At 43.5% G+C, this 15,789-nt stretch overlaps 1 pseudogene; it reads right to left on the bottom strand.

Annotated features, from left to right (window-relative positions):
• Positions 1 to 8,001: 8,001 nt before the first annotated feature.
• On the bottom strand, positions 8,002 to 8,977 carry LOC147429643 (uncharacterized; annotated as a pseudogene).
• Positions 8,978 to 15,789: the final 6,812 nt, after the last annotated feature.

Raw genomic sequence — 15,789 nt, 5'->3', positions numbered from 1 at the left:
AGCTTTTCAAGACTTTTGTGAAACAAAAGGGATTAAGCGGGAACTTACTGCACCATATAATCCTTCACAGAATGGGGTTGCAGAACGTATGAATAGGACCATACAAGAGAAGGTCAGAAGCATGTTGTCAAATGCTGAGTTGCCTGATGGATTTTGGGCGGAAGCAGTGGCTACAGCAGTCCATTTGATCAACAGGTCTCCTAGTAGGGTTCTGGATAAGAGTGCAGTGGCCGAGATGCTATGGACAGGCAAGGCACCTTCATATAAGCATCTCAGAGTCTTTGGTTGTGAAGCTTATAGCCATATTCCTAAGGAGTTCAGAAATAAGTTAGAACCAAAGAGCAAGAAGTGTATATTTCTTGGCTACGGAGAATCGGGCGAGATGGGTTACCGGCTTTGGGATCCTGAGTCCAGAAAGCTTATTCGTAGCAATGATGTGCATTTCAATGAAGCCAAGTTTCACGCTAAGCCAGAGAAGACAGAGGAGATCAGAAGAGTTGTCTTCAGGGAAGATGGACCTAGTGCTAGCACATCAAGACAGCATGGTCAGGCTCAGGAACAGCCTATAGTGGCTAGAGAGGCAGAATCAGTTGTGGTGAGACGTTCTGAGCGTGTCTCCAAACCACCTGATCGTTATGTGCCATCTCTAAATTATGTCATGCTCACAGATTGCGGAGAACCATCTTGTTACAAGGAAGCATTACAAGTGGTTGACTCGAAAAAATGGCAGTTGGCCATGCAGTCAGAGATGACAGCTCTGCATAAAAACCAGACATGGAAGTTGGTTAAATTACCACAGGGCAAAAAGGCTCTACCTTGTAAATGGGTTTACAGGTATAAGATCACCGCTCATGATAGTCAGCCAAAGTACAAAGCAAGGCTTGTTGCCAAGGGCTTTAAGCAAGAACAAGGCATTGACTTTGATGAAGTCTTCTCTCCAGTGGTCAAGATGACTACATTGAGATGCTTTCTTGCATTGGTTGCTATATTGGATTTGGTGTTGCACCAAATGGATGTCAAGACAGCGTTCTTGCATGGTGATTTAGATGTGGAAATTTACATGCAGCAGCCAGAAGGGTTTGTTGAGAAAGGCATGGAACATTTGGTATGCCAGTTGTTAAAGAGTCTTTATGGCTTAAAACAATCACCGAGGGCATGGTACCATAAGTTCCACCAGTTTATGCTTTCTCAAGGCTACAAACGTAGTGAGTTCGATCACTGTCTATATACAAAGAAGGCTAAGGATGGCAGTTGGCTGATCCTTATTTTGTATGTGGATGACATGTTGATTGCTGGCAAACACTTGGAAGAAATTTCAGCTTTGAAGTCAAAGATGGCAAAATCGTTTGACATGAAAGACATGGGTGAGGCAAGTCATATACTTGGTATGCGCATTGAGAGAGACAGATCAAAGAAGTTGATTTGGTTATCTCAAACAGAGTATATTGACAAGGTTTTGCAACGTTTCAATATGGAGAAGGGAAAGGCATTGAGTGTTCCATTGCCACCATATGTGAAACTTAGCAAACAAGATTGTCCTGTGTCTGAGGAAGAAAAGGCTGAAATGGATAAGATTCCATATGCGTCTGCAGTGGGTAGTTTGATGTATGCAATGATTGCTACACGTCCGGATATTGCATTTGCAGTGGGAGTGGTTAGCAGATATATGTCAAATCCCGGCAAGAAACATTGGGAGGCAGTGAAAGGTATCATGAGATACTTAAAACATACAAAGAGTATGCGCATATGCTATGGTAGTCAGGATTTGAGTGTCAGAGGATACACTGACTCAGATTATGCAGGAGACTTGGATAAGAGGAGATCTACATCAGGCTATGTCTTTACATTGGCTGGAGGTGCCATATCATGGCGATCTCGATTACAAGATTGTGTTACGCAGTCTACTACAGAAGCTGAGTATGTTGCAACAAATGAGGCATGCAAAGAAGCTATTTGGCTTGGTAGATTGGTTGCAGACTTGGGAATCAATGCAGATATGCCAGAGTTATATTGTGATAGTCAAAGTGCTATACAATTGGCAAAGAATCCAGTGTTCCATTCGAAGACTAAGCATATTGATGTGAAGTATCACTTCATTAGGGAAGTACTTGAAGACAAGCAGATACAACTGCTGAAGATCCACACCAAGGACAATCCTGCTGATCTACTCACAAAGGGACTTCCAGGAGAGGGCTTTGTGCATTGTCGTGAGTTATTGGGCATTGGATAGATGGCAGCCATGTAAATCTTTGTACATTTATGTTCATAGATTTACAGTTACTTAAAGTGCCACATTGGACTTTAAGTGGGAGGTTGTTGGGATTAAAGCCCAAGTGGCCTCTTATGCGGATATGGCCGGCCGCCCGCCTAACTCACTTACCTCTAACTCTTTGTATATACTAACTTATTCTTTGTGAATACTAAGGATTTTTGGAGATAACCCTTCTAACAGATCTCTGCATACTGTGTACTGTGTAAGCTCACTGTGTGTGTGTGTGAGAGAGAGAGAGTCGACCCACGCTCCGCTCCGCGACTTCACAAAGACTTGTCATGTTTCCTGATGAATAGGATTAAGGTCCAGTAGGCAGAAGAGGCTAAAACCAGACCCAGAGCTTGTGCTAGGATTCAAGCCTTTGCAGGCTCAGTTGCTTCACGTTTCTAACAAAAGAACTGTTGACTTTTGTCAGGACATTGATCAAGAAGAGTCAATTTGTGAAGATAAGTCAGAGAGGTCAGCAGACCAAGAGGATCCCTCACCCTCTACAGTACTTGTCAAGAAAAATACAAGAAAGAGGAATATAGACTTCTCAGATGATGCAGATCTCCCAGCAAGCAGTCCCTGTGCAAGTAAAGGTAAAGCCAAAGAGGATGTGCCTTCTCTAGAAGATCCAGTTGTAACTGATGAGAGGCTGTTCGATTTTGCAGCATCTTGTGGTGGTGGAGACAAATATGATCTAGTTCATTCTATGTTTAACCCAAAATTTGATATTGAAGACCTTTTAGCTCAGCACAGTGAATTCTTGCAGTCCTACAGAGATAAATTTGAACTGATGGTGCATGTAGGGAGGGTTGTTCTGCCCAGCATGACTGTTGTTCATTTAAATGACTGCGGTGGAAAAGGACAGGGACTCAATAAGTATAGAGAATTACCACCTACTTGCCGACATTCAGCCTGCCCTTTGCACCAAAAAGAGTGCAAACTTATTCAGGAATCCTTTGGCTTTATGATTTACCTGAACGGCCTATTTGGATTCCTCATGCAGAATCCTGATGAGGTGTTACAGGAGCAGGATGCAGCACTAGACGAAGAATGCGAGGAGACAACACATATACAAGAAGTCGAGGAGGTTAAAGATACAATCGACCTTGAGGTTGAGGCAATTGAAGTACAAAGAAGTAATCTGTGAAAACCATAGAAATCAAACTACCCTTGGATGTCAGTAACTTCATTGAGAAGCATGCTCAAATGATGCTGCCTGTCATGCCTGACTTCAGGATTGGAGACAGGACCTATATCTTTTTACATGATGTGCAAAGCATATTTTATTTGAGGGAGGACTTCTCCCTGGCTATCATTTCCAAAGTCCAAGAGGAGAGGAGTGGATTTGTTTCAGAGGATAGTAGTGATGATGAGGCAATGGAAACATCCAGCAATCCAATGGAATGCCTCCAAAGATGCTTTGAGAAAGCTGAAAAATACAAGGAGACACTACCTGATGAAGCCACCTTCCAAGCAATAAGACAAACCCTAAGACCATCAATAAGTCACAAAGAAGTGGAGGATTGGTTTAACCATTCAGGTCAAGGGTCAACTACATCTGTAGACCTGTGGCAGGAAAACCTCTTTCTGCAGGATGAGGGCTTCATGGTAACTCTCTCTCTCTCTCTCTCTCTCTCTCTCTCTCTCTCTCTCTCTCTCTCTCTCTCTCTCTCTCTCTCTCTCTCTCTCTCTATGTGTGTGTGTCACTTACTCAGACATGATATGTGCAATCTTGGATTGCAGACAAGGATGACTTCCTTCGATGGCGGACTCGAGAGTATCATGGAAGGGATTCGACCCTAGCACAGTACCTTTCAAAGCTTTGCGAGTCGCCGATAGTAGTTTTTCACAATTCCATGTCACAAGAGGGTTCAATAGCAACTTACACATTAAAGACACTATCACGCTTCTTGGGTGGACCCGTGCTGCCCAAAAGTGCAGATAAAGTCATTCTTGTGGACAAAGTGTTTTCCAGAGATTGTTTTGGTTACTGCTTGGGCTATACAGGTGGTCGGGCAACGTATTACTACACTTACACAGCAATGGCACTAGCTCTTGGCAGACAAAACCCAGATGAACTTTTAGAGTATGGCAAACATCTCATGATTCGTTACAAGGGTGATGTGCCAAAAAACAAAATTGAACCTTCAAAATCTTGATACACTTCAAGTAGCAATTGTATAAGATCATGTATTACAGAAATTTTGTACAATGTCATCCACTCAGAGTATCTTTCTCCACTTGTGGTTCACATACACCATTGTCTCTCTACACCTTCGTTGACTTTCACGAGCACCGGAGTTGTTGTATGCCATTGATCTTTTAACTTTTTGTTGTTGTAAATGTCTGATGGCTTGTGCTGTTGCTGAAGAGGCCAAGAATTCTTTTGCCTGCATTCGATGAATGATTCTATGATAGAACCATTCAAATAGTTCTCTCAAACTGTTAGCCTTGATTCGAGAGCCACCATGTCGTGTGTGCCTGAAATAAGCATTTCTCGCCATGTAATGAGACTTTTCCATCCCTTGGGTATTCCATATTGCCGGGTTCCCATACTTTTGTATAAAATATGGTAAATGATTGAAAATGATGTGCTGGATATGAAAACAAATTACTTAAAATGTTTTACACTCACATAGTTACACATAAAAAGAGAATCAAATACACAATAATACCATGTAGTGAGTAATCTGGGTGTCTCTCCATGCTGTCTTGAATGATTTTTTGAGAAGGTTGATATTCTCCTTGAACTTGTTCATATCACCTTGTGACCAGTCATCTTTGTCGCACATCAAAAATAGGATGTCTATTGATCGCCAAACCTCAGCCTTCGCGTTACGAGTAGTTGGTTCTTGATCTTTGATTGCAATATGTATCTTTTTCCAGCTCTGATACTCTACCTTGCTAACATAAGATGTGTTATATATTTTTCCATGTTTTGTTAGCTTCGGATCTCGTATTCCTTGGGGTTTAGATAAAAACCCCCGTGCCTTCACCCCACCGATGGATGGTTTGCATGGGACATCCTTCTCAGCAGTTGATCTCTTTTCACCCCGCTGGATTTTCACATTGCCACCATGAAGCCCCATATCCGACAGTACCAATTCTAAGCACTACAGGGCCACTTGTCGCTCTGCTGAGTTCTTAATTTTCAAAGCAAACCCGATATATAAGTAGACCAATTTCTCCACAATTCTACAAAGGGCATGCATTGTACAGATGTGGACATTTACAAGTGGTATTTTCAAAACTGGTCGAAAAGCAGGGTCCTCAATGTGACGTGTTGGAGCTTTTCTCCACCACTTTGGGTCCATGACCTTTGCAGGCTCCATGCAGAACAAACACGGCGACTTTGCCATTGCACCCATTCCACAAATATACATGCACTTTAATGTTTTAAGGTCACCTGTAAGATGCCACTGAACTTGAAAGTCTCCCCTTCCATCTAGATGTAGTACCTCTCCCTGGTTAGTATGTCGATCAATCACCTCCGGAATATTAGTTCGATGGAACACCCAATATAGAATCTCATGATCTTCTTTCTTTACCTGCAACACAAAATAAATGAGACTTAAGTAGATGTGAACATTTGAGCTTAGCTGAGAATCTCGCTTACCTCAAACGCACCAAGCCACCATATGTTAGATTCTGATTGAACACTAAAATACAAAGGATCATCATTGGGACACTTTGAGAGGGCTCTATTCATTAAAGTAATAGTAACACACTCTAGATTTTTCTCTTTAACAAGCTCACACTCATCCAGTTTTAACACAAAATGTAATACCCCTCGTGACTTTAAATGTGATTTTGTAAAACTCCACCATTCTCTTCTGTAACATCTGCAGGTCCATAAAAATATTATTAAACTCATTATATGCCATGTTTGCTCCATGACCACTGTAAGTTACTTTAATATGAAAGGGTTGTCCAAGATATTCTCCATGTGCCTCGTTAAGCTGAAGCCTCTCTTTCCAAACACTTGAGGCTGATGGTAAAAGTTTGGATTTTATACCCTTCTTAACAAAGATGGATGAGATAGATTTTTGTATAGCCGAATATCCTCTTTTGCTTACACCAAGTGAATCAAGTGTGTCTTGTATCTCTTTTGCAGGCACTGAGTTCTCTGAAATAAAGCGTTCCACTACATTTCGTTGTAGGACCTTAAACTTCTTGTCATGTACTATATCTGCTGCCAGGCTTCTACTTATAAGTGGCTTCAATCTCTTTCCTATATTGGCTTTGGGGTCAATTTTTTCCTTGTCAGGATAGATTGAATCTCTACATGAAGACAATGCATAAGTAAATAACAGAAAATTTACTTCACTAACACTATTTAGGCACATGAAAACAATGCATAACAAGAAAAAACAAAAAAATTACTTAACTAAGACAATTTAGCCAACCAAGAAGCATCACCTTAATGCTCAGATTCTTTTCTTGAGACCTCCGGATGCAACCTGAAATGTTTCAAGATTGCGTAATTTCTTCTTTCGGATACGAACACCCAAGATGGTGTCTTTCATTTGACAACTTTGTACCTTTCCTTTCAGTTCCTATACCTCTGTTTTGTGTTGCAAAATGGTAACCTGATCTGTAGAATGTAAATGTGAAAGACGAACAATCTCACATTGTTGAGCTTGGAGAATGCCCTTATAAGTTTCAGCTTCCCTTGTAAGATATTTACAATAACCCAGAAGGCCCTTTTCTCCATCACCAGCAAAGGTCAATAAGCTTGTAGGATTGACAAATGGTGGAGACGCATTAGTCATTGGATTCTTAGGATAGAGAGAGCCTCTCGTCTAGATATCTATGTGTTTAGCTCCCTGGGCTCTGAGCGTGTCTATGGATGCCGGAGGAATATGTGTGTTTGCTTTACTACACTTAATCAATGGTTGGTACTCATTGTCCAAATCAATGTGAAGGTGATATTTGGCTAGTTTCTGCGTAACATTTGTGCCATTTGAGGAGTGCGCCATTAGCCAAATGTGCAAGTTTAATGGAAAGTGAATAGGCGGATGCGCCTTCGTCCCTCCATGTTAGCCTCATTCCCTCCATGTTGACGAGGTTCATTCAATGCAACTGAAAAGAAGATTATCCCTCAATCATTACGAACGAATGCTCAGAAGAGTAAAGAATCTACTAAAAGTACACTTTTTGAACTTTTACCATGAAAGACCCACCTCTATTATTCGCCATATTTTCTAGAGAGAGAGTGCAAAAAATACATTTTCTTAGAAGGCCCTCCAAATGACCTCCGAAATTTCCTAATGTATCTACAATAGAGTGTTGAGTGTTAACAAAATTTGGACCTTCTTGTGAGTACATAAAAGGGATAGGGAGCTTCTGGGCCAACATAAGAGCATGAGTCGCAAAGTTGAGCTTTTCCTTGGTTTTCATAAACCAATCACATCCTAAAGTTATAGGAAATAGCTGTCTAGGTAATACAAAAAATTCATGGCTGAAAACAGATGATCCAATATGAAATGTGAAACAAGCGACTGTATGTGAGTGATACAACTCCTTATTGTCCCCAAACAGGACTGAAATTGGACTAGAAGTGTAAGTAGGGAGGCCTAATTGGTTAACTAATGTTTGACTAATGGATGAGATGGTACTGCCGGAATCAAGTAGTGCTTGATGAGATGTGCTTTCTAGCTGAATCACAGTGGAGCACACCATACGATTGGAAGGTGCGGCTGCTTGAAAATGCGAATGGGTTCCTTCCATCATCCACTCGCTTAGAAGTTTTCCAGAAGAGTTGCTAATGTGGCGGTGTCAGAGACTTGGATTTGTGTATTTTGAACTTTTCGTGCTTGTAGCCTCTGACAATGTCGACGCACATGCTCGTACATGTTGCAATAGAAGCATTTGGGACGGCCTTGAGCGTCGCGTGCTGGGAGTGCTCGATGGGAGGTATTTTGAACATTCTACACATCAATATCCATAGCTGTGGGGTGGGTAGGAGCAGGAGGGGAGGCAGAGATAAGACCCTGGGGAAGAGGGGGCATTGGTGTAGGCAAAACTGAATTCATGCTACTCTCAATTCGTTGTGAAATTTGAATGGCTTCATGAAAGGACAGGGGTCCTTGGTCACGCACCCGACGCGAAATATCATGTTGAAGACGAGGCCAAAGGAAATAGAGCTTTATTTCTTCAGACATAGATAAATGAGCACATAAAAACAGTTGATTTAATTTGACTTCAAACTGGGCCATTGGTTCAGTATGTTGTTGACGCAAAGAATTAAGTTGTTGTAATGCGGTTAACATTTTGATGTGTGAAGCTTTGAAGCAGGAGTTGTTTAAGTAAAGTCCAACTATGCTTAATACTTTCACCTTGTTGCACGAACCATGTGGCTGCCACGCCCTCTAGCACTGTGCGGAGTTCATGAGCCCTACATTCGTCATCCCAATTGTGGTAGCCTGCCACATTCTCAAAATGGTCCAGCCATGTGAGGACGTCTTCTGAGGGGAGACCAGAGAATGGTCGTGTCCGCACCTTTGAATCTGTATGCTTTGCTTGTGTTTGTTGTGCAGAGAGGAAACCTATTAGCGATTGGTTAGTATGATTGACTTGTAGGAGAATGTTAGAGACGGATGAGAACATGTGTTCGAGGTGTGCATGCGCAGATTCCTGGGAAAATTCAGGATGCATTGAAGCATCGTCGTACTGTGGAGAGTTGGGGTTGTGTTTAGGTGATGCAGATCGGCTCATGGCTGAGGACTGTGGGAAGCTAACTGGTTGTTAAGAAATTCAAGAACCTACAGTCTTGGAAAGAATAAGAGCCAAGATATTTCCCGTCAACTCCACCAATGCGAAGTCCTTTACAGGTCTAGAAAGTCTTGCTTACAGGAGGGCGGTGCTGCCCCTTTATGCCCTCGCTATCAGGTGCTTCTCAAGATTACAGGATCTTGGCATGGCATGCCAGGTCAGCTATTGGCTAGGCTAGGCTTTGACAATTGAGGCTAGGCTTATTGGGTCTGCGTATTGGTGACTAGGCTAGGCTTTGACAATACCCCTCTAATTTGTGGAAATTCCCAAAAGACCCCTCAAATTTCAAAAATTCCCAAAATACCCTTGTATCTATTTTGGTTGGATTGTTCAAGATTTTTTAATCTTTATTCCTTTCTTATAATTGAGATCCATTTTTGCATGCTTAACATGTAATTTGCCACAAATTACCTCGCAAGAAAAAGGAAATTATGTCTAAAGATAATGAAGCAATTCATCTCCAAAGCCTACATAATCAACTCAAATTCTGGATTTAGCATCTTCTATTGATAAGCAAAGAGTCTTCTTATGAAAAGCTACAAATTTTTTAATCTTTGAAGAAATTTTCACAACCAGGGGTATTTTTGGAATTTCTATAATTTGAGGGGTATTTTGGGAATTTCCACAAATTAGAGGGGTATTTTGGTAATTTTCCCTTTTTAAAATAATGTGAGTGGGCGAGGCGGTCACCGACGATGGCAAGGCGATGGTGATTGTAGGCGAGGGAAGACCATCAGGCAGGCGAATGAGATGAGAGGCTTCTATTGAGGCCCCTGTAAGACTGGGGCACCCGCCCCTCAGCACTAAAGGGCACGAAAATTTAATGAAGCCAAACGGTCGGGGGCCGTGCGCACAAATCTCAAGGAGGTTTAAGGGCTAAAAAAATGGGTGTCAAGTGTCGTGTACGGGATTTGAACCGGGGTGGGGACCATGCAAGGCTTGTCGCCTATCCAAGACTCCCGTGCACACATGTTGTCCATGATGGGAAACATATGCATGATAAGTAAACACGGACAGGCTCCCTGCTTGTCCAAGTTTACTTTCTCATGTCCTAGTTTACTCTGGCTCATCCTATGGCTGCGCGTGTCCCGATCTCCGTGTCCTAGTTCCCCTGTCGTAGATCCCACCGCTTGGGCTCAATTAAATTGCCCGTGCCCTTTAGTGCTGAGGGCACCCGCCCCTCTCCCATTGCGCTGGTGGCCACCGAAACTCAGTCACACCGGGCTCAGAACAAAAAAATCTTCCTACAACGGCAACCAGTCAGGGACATTTAAATGGTTGAAGACCCACTTACGGCATTGACTGTAAGCATTCGGAACCTGTGAGTGACGTTCCCACCTTAGCTTTTTGCAGTTATGGGAAAAGTTGGCCCGGGGGGTTTGCCCGCCCCTCTGACATGAGTGGGAGGCCATCTTGCACTTTTCATTGGGAAAATGGCACCCCGCCACCTCAGCATGGCCGCTCATTTCCCACCCCAATGTGACACCCCCCCCCCCCCCCCCCCCCCCCCCCGTCAAAGTAGGCAAGGCCTTCTCCACCCACTTCTTGATCATGAAATCACATGGTTGTTGAGGTAACGTGGTTACAAGGGATCGAGCCCGAGTTATCAATTCAGTGAAGGTTTACCCAGGACCCAACTCCAAGCTTTACAACTGTTCCAAGGCCTTCTTCCTATAGTGTCCCGATTGAAACTCGGTAGTGAATGCCGCTTTGAGGACATTTCAATTGGTGAAGTGGCCCTCTGCAAATGACTATACCACTTGTCGGCAAGTCCCTCTAAGGTGGAAGGGAAAAGCACCATATAGGCATCTTCTCAATTTAGCCCACGGCTTTGGCAAAGTGACAAGAACCACTGCACATGGTCGACAGCATCCTCAGGAGATAGTCCCTTAAAAGTAGGAAACTTGATGTTGACCCTAGAGAGAAGGGTTGTCAGTTCCTCCTCCATAGGCCTGTTGAGAGAAGTGGGAGGTGGCTTTGGAGAAGAGGTCAGAGAAGGAGATGAAGGTCGGGATGGCAAAGGCGATCTTTTTTATGGAATGGGGCAAGGCCTGGGTGAAGGTAGAGGCAATGGTGCAGGAGGGGTAGCAGCAGGCAAGTACAAGTGTTAATGGTGATGGATCTTTACATGACTTCTTAAACGTTGTTAGAGTGTGCGGTTCTCTAGGGTCTGATCGGCAAAGCACCGGGCTTCTGGCTGTAGATAGGAGCTTAGTAGACGTTCAAACTAGGATAAATGAGCCTTGAGTGCAGATAGATTTAATTAAGATTTAATACAAGTATAAATGGTGATTAGAGAGGTTAAGAGAAAAGATTGCAAATAAGAACGCTATTAACTGCGGTAAGAAATATAAAATCGAGCCACAAGAGTAACTGTCAACTCACAAGTGATACAGCGGTTAATTTTTCATTACTCTTTTACAATTCTATTGCATACGCCCCTTCAGTATGCCCTTTGAATTGCAACCCTCGAATCAGAAAGCTCCCCAAAGTTGCATCATCGTCGAGTTCTTTCGTGCTCCTGACGCTCCTTCAGACCTCCCTTGATAGTCACACACACTGCTCCAAAGAGCAAAACCAAAAAAAATAAACTCCACAACAACTCAATGGGCTTCTGTCAGTTTCAACATTGCAAAATACTCCATAAAAATTTCACCCACACACAATGGCTCTCTGCAATCAGATCCCGAAAAGCCTAGGCCAAAAATACCCTTTACCCTTGTGAGAACTTCCTTTTATAGAGGATTACAAAAGCTTTGTATAATTTAAGAAAGGTTTATATCTGCTCATGGTGTCAGCGAATTGAGCCTTTTGCTTGCATTACCCATACTTGGCATCATCGTTTTAGTAACCTTTGCATGAGCCCAACACATTGACCATTACCTTACCCTTTGAACCACCACCTTTGTGTCTTCATCGCCTTGGAACTCCTCCCCTAGTGGGCTTTGACCACCTGTCTTTGAAGCCTTTGATCTCTCTCTCTCTCTCTCTCACACACACACACACACACACACACACACACACACATACACACACATACACACACACACACATGCACATTATTTGCTAAAAGGGGAAACCGTACTCACACTTACATGCTTGAGCCTATTCCCTTGTTAGCTATATGCACTATCGCAGTCAATCAGCTTAGCTCCCACTCCCTTTGATGTGAGACAGGGCATTGGGGAAATCTATTGTGCACATTATGCTCACTGCAAGTTCAAGAGTCTGTGTACTGCACACTAGAGTGCTAAGATTTTGGTCACATCCAAACTTGCTTCCCTCACATTTTTAGATATGACTTAGACCTACACACTTTCCTCTCCCAACCACAATGTGGGCTATCCATTGCGACTCTCATTACCACAATTTTGGAGGATCGCGACTCACTCATCAACCACACACATACTACATCACATGTAACTTTGGTCCCATAGGTCATATTTGACCTTCAAGGACGATAATAAAACTCTCTCTCTCTCTCTCTCTCTCTCTCTCTCTCTCTCTCTCTCTCTCTCTCTCTCTCTCTCTCTCTCTCTCTCTCTCTCTCTCTCTTCTCCCACACAAGACCCTTTGTCACGGGGACGTGGCAGCTATTAACTATGTCACGAGGACGTGGCAACTGCTAACCTTAGTTGTTGGTTTCTTTCCAATGATTTTTGTTTTATTTTTGAGACCCTCTTTTTGAAGTAGCAAACGGTCAGACATTGTATAGCCAATGTGAACGGTAGTTTCACCCGCAAACAGGAAGTGGTCGGCACTAGAATTCGTATAGTAAGAGGATGTTTAGGCTCAGAGCAAGATCATGTAGGTCCTCTTGTCGCACTTAGCAAGTTGGTGGATACTAGGAAGTGATCTCAATAAAGGCATAAAGTCAAGGTGGGACTACCAACAAAAAGTATCCGACAGTTGGGCCACATTGCACTTTTGGATGCGGTCCCAATGAGGATAGATGGTCAGATGACTAGTGGGAGCCCAATGGAAGCATCTCCTAAAAATTAGGGAAATGAAATGTGTTTGCGTCATTACCTTCGGTATGACTAGGGGAACATTTTACAACTGTGCCGCAAAGTCAACTAAGCAACCAGTCGGGAGAACTTTAGGCGGCAAACCCAAAACAGGAAAATGCTTGTAAATGCGCCAAGTGGCACATTTTTGTGCACTCGTGCATCAAGAAGTGGCGTTGAATTTATAGCTGGGAGGGCAATTTTTGAGTTTCCTGTCCATAGGTTAAAAGCTATGGAGTGCTTTCTTTCCCTCTCATGTACAGTGTGGTGCTAGGAGTGATGCCCTGCACGCTACACACTGCTCTCTCTCTTCCCTACGTGCAGTTATGTGATGCCCCACAAGAGGGCTCTTCATTTGACTGATGTACAGTTGTGTGGGTTCATGCTTTTGTGCTGAGGCAAGAGCCTCCTTGAGCAAGAACAGGGGTAGCTAACTGCTACTCCAAAGCAGGCACTGGTGAGGGTCATAACCTCAACGTACAGGTGCAAATTCAGCTCTGTGTATGCGCAGAAAATTGACTTTTTTTCAGCTATACGGACGCAAGAACTCTTGGGAATCGTGTCCCACTGGTAGAGGACAGCTAGGGGACTGTTTGGTGCTGAAAACAGAGCAAAAACCAGTAAATATAGCGTGCTGAGTTTACTATTTTTGGGCAAGAATCAGAGGGTATATGCCAGTACAAGTGAGTTCTAGCAGGGGAATTGGTTTCGCGCCAGTTTTGGGACTGTTATGCTGTGAAAATTTGGCCAAAACAGATGGTATCTAGCCAGATACAGGTGAAGGATTCCCAGGACTCTTCTTTGTAATTTACCCTCCTAAAGAATAAAGAAATACCAAAAGGGGCGCCAATTTTGGGGCCTTTAGGGTGTCGGCGTCTGCTCGGGGCATTCTAGCTTCCGAGCCGTGTGTGTACTTAAGTGTTAATTCCCATCACAGGTTTCCTTTGCACATTCTCTCTGTGTATGTCTAAAGTAAAGAATTTCGGGTGAAAGCCAATGCCTCCTACCACCCTACGCGCCGGTTTCAAGGTTCCATTGCCGGGACATCAATCACTTTTTCCTCAAAGAGTAAGCCTTGGTTTTTTTGGGTAAAGACACAGTGTACAAGAACGCGGGATTATACCATGGCCGACAAAGGGAAGGGCATTATGGAAGAGGGTTGCTCTTCACAGGACAAACTAGAAATTCCACATGTTTGCCCTACCAAAAAGTGGTCAAATTAGGGTTGATTTTTTGCTGCGTTTTTAGGATTTGCAAGTATGAACCAAGATGAGATAGGACGAGGTCTCACAATGGGAGATTGGCCACTAGATCTCCTGCGAGAGTTGGCCAATGTGAACGGTAGTTTCACCCGCAAACGGGAAGTGGTCGGCACTGGAATTCGTATAGTAAGAGGATGTCTAGGCTCAGAGCAAGATCATGTAGGTCCCCCCGTCGCACTTAGCAAGTTGGTGGATACTAGGAAGTGAACTCAATAAAGGCATAAAGTCAAGGTGGGACTACCAACAGAATGTATCCGACGGTTGGGTCGCATTGCACTTTTGGATGCGGTCCCAATGAGGATATATCGTCAGATGATCAGTGGGAGCCCAACAGAAGTATCTCCTAAAAATTAGGAAACTGCTATTTTGGGCCATGAAATGTGTTCACGTCATTACCTTCAGTATGACTAGGGGAACGTTCTACAACTCTGCTAGAAAGTCAACTGAGCAACCAGTCGGGAGATTTTTAGGCGGCAAACCCGAAACGGAAAAATGCTTGTAAATGCGACAAGTGGCACATTTATATGCACTTGCCTCATGCATCAAGAAGTGGCGCTGAATTTATAGCTAGGAGGCTTATTTTTTAGTTTCCTATCATAAGTTAAGAGCTATGGAGTTCTTTTTTCCCCTCTCATGTACAGTGTGGTGCTAGGAGTGATGCCCTGCACGCTACACACTGCTCTCTCTCCCCCCTACGTGCAGTTATGTGATGCCCCACAAGAGGGCTCTTCATTTGACTGATGTACAGTTGTGTGGGTTCATGCTTTTGTGCTGAGGCAAGAGCCTGCTTGAGCAGAAACAGGGGTAGCTAATTGCTACTCCAAAGTAGGCACCGGTGAGGGTCATAACCTCACCATACAAGTGCAAATTCAGCATTGTGTATGCGCAGAAAATTGACTGTTTTTCAGCCATATGGATGCCATAACCCTTGGGAATCATGTCCCACTGGCAGAGGACAGCTAGGGGACTGTTTGGTGCTGAAAACAGAGCAAAAACCAGTAAATATAGCGTGTTTAATTTACTGTTTTTGGGCAGGAATCGGAGGGTATATGCCTGTACAAGTGAGTTCTAGCAGGGGAATTGGTTTCACGCAAGTTTTGGGGTTGTTATGCTCTGAAAATTTGGCCAAAACAGATGGTATCTAGCCAGATACAGGACAACAATCTCCACTACCAGGTGCTAGAATGCTTATAGACATAAGATACACACAGATGATGGAAGTATCCATTAAACAAGTGCTAGTATCAGCTACAATATATTGTAACAACCAAAGCGGGTACTTTCCTTCGAAGCGACAGAAGATCATTCGGAAAAATATGAACCCTCTAGGGGCCCTTTGGGATTAAGGTTAATCAGAGGCCAGCCAATGAGAAGAGGGTGGTGGACACAGTCTATGTTCTAAAAAATGTAGGGGGACAAAGTAGTCTTACACGTCTTAATGGGCTCTTACCTAGTGAGAAGGTGGGGTGGACGGGGGGGGGGGGGG

Source organism: Adiantum capillus-veneris, chromosome 22 (genome assembly GCF_014529385.1).
Source record: "Adiantum capillus-veneris isolate H3 chromosome 22, ASM1452938v2, whole genome shotgun sequence".
Classification (NCBI taxonomy): Eukaryota; Viridiplantae; Streptophyta; class Polypodiopsida; order Polypodiales; family Pteridaceae; genus Adiantum; species Adiantum capillus-veneris.
This window is presented reverse-complemented; position numbering and strand designations above follow the sequence as displayed.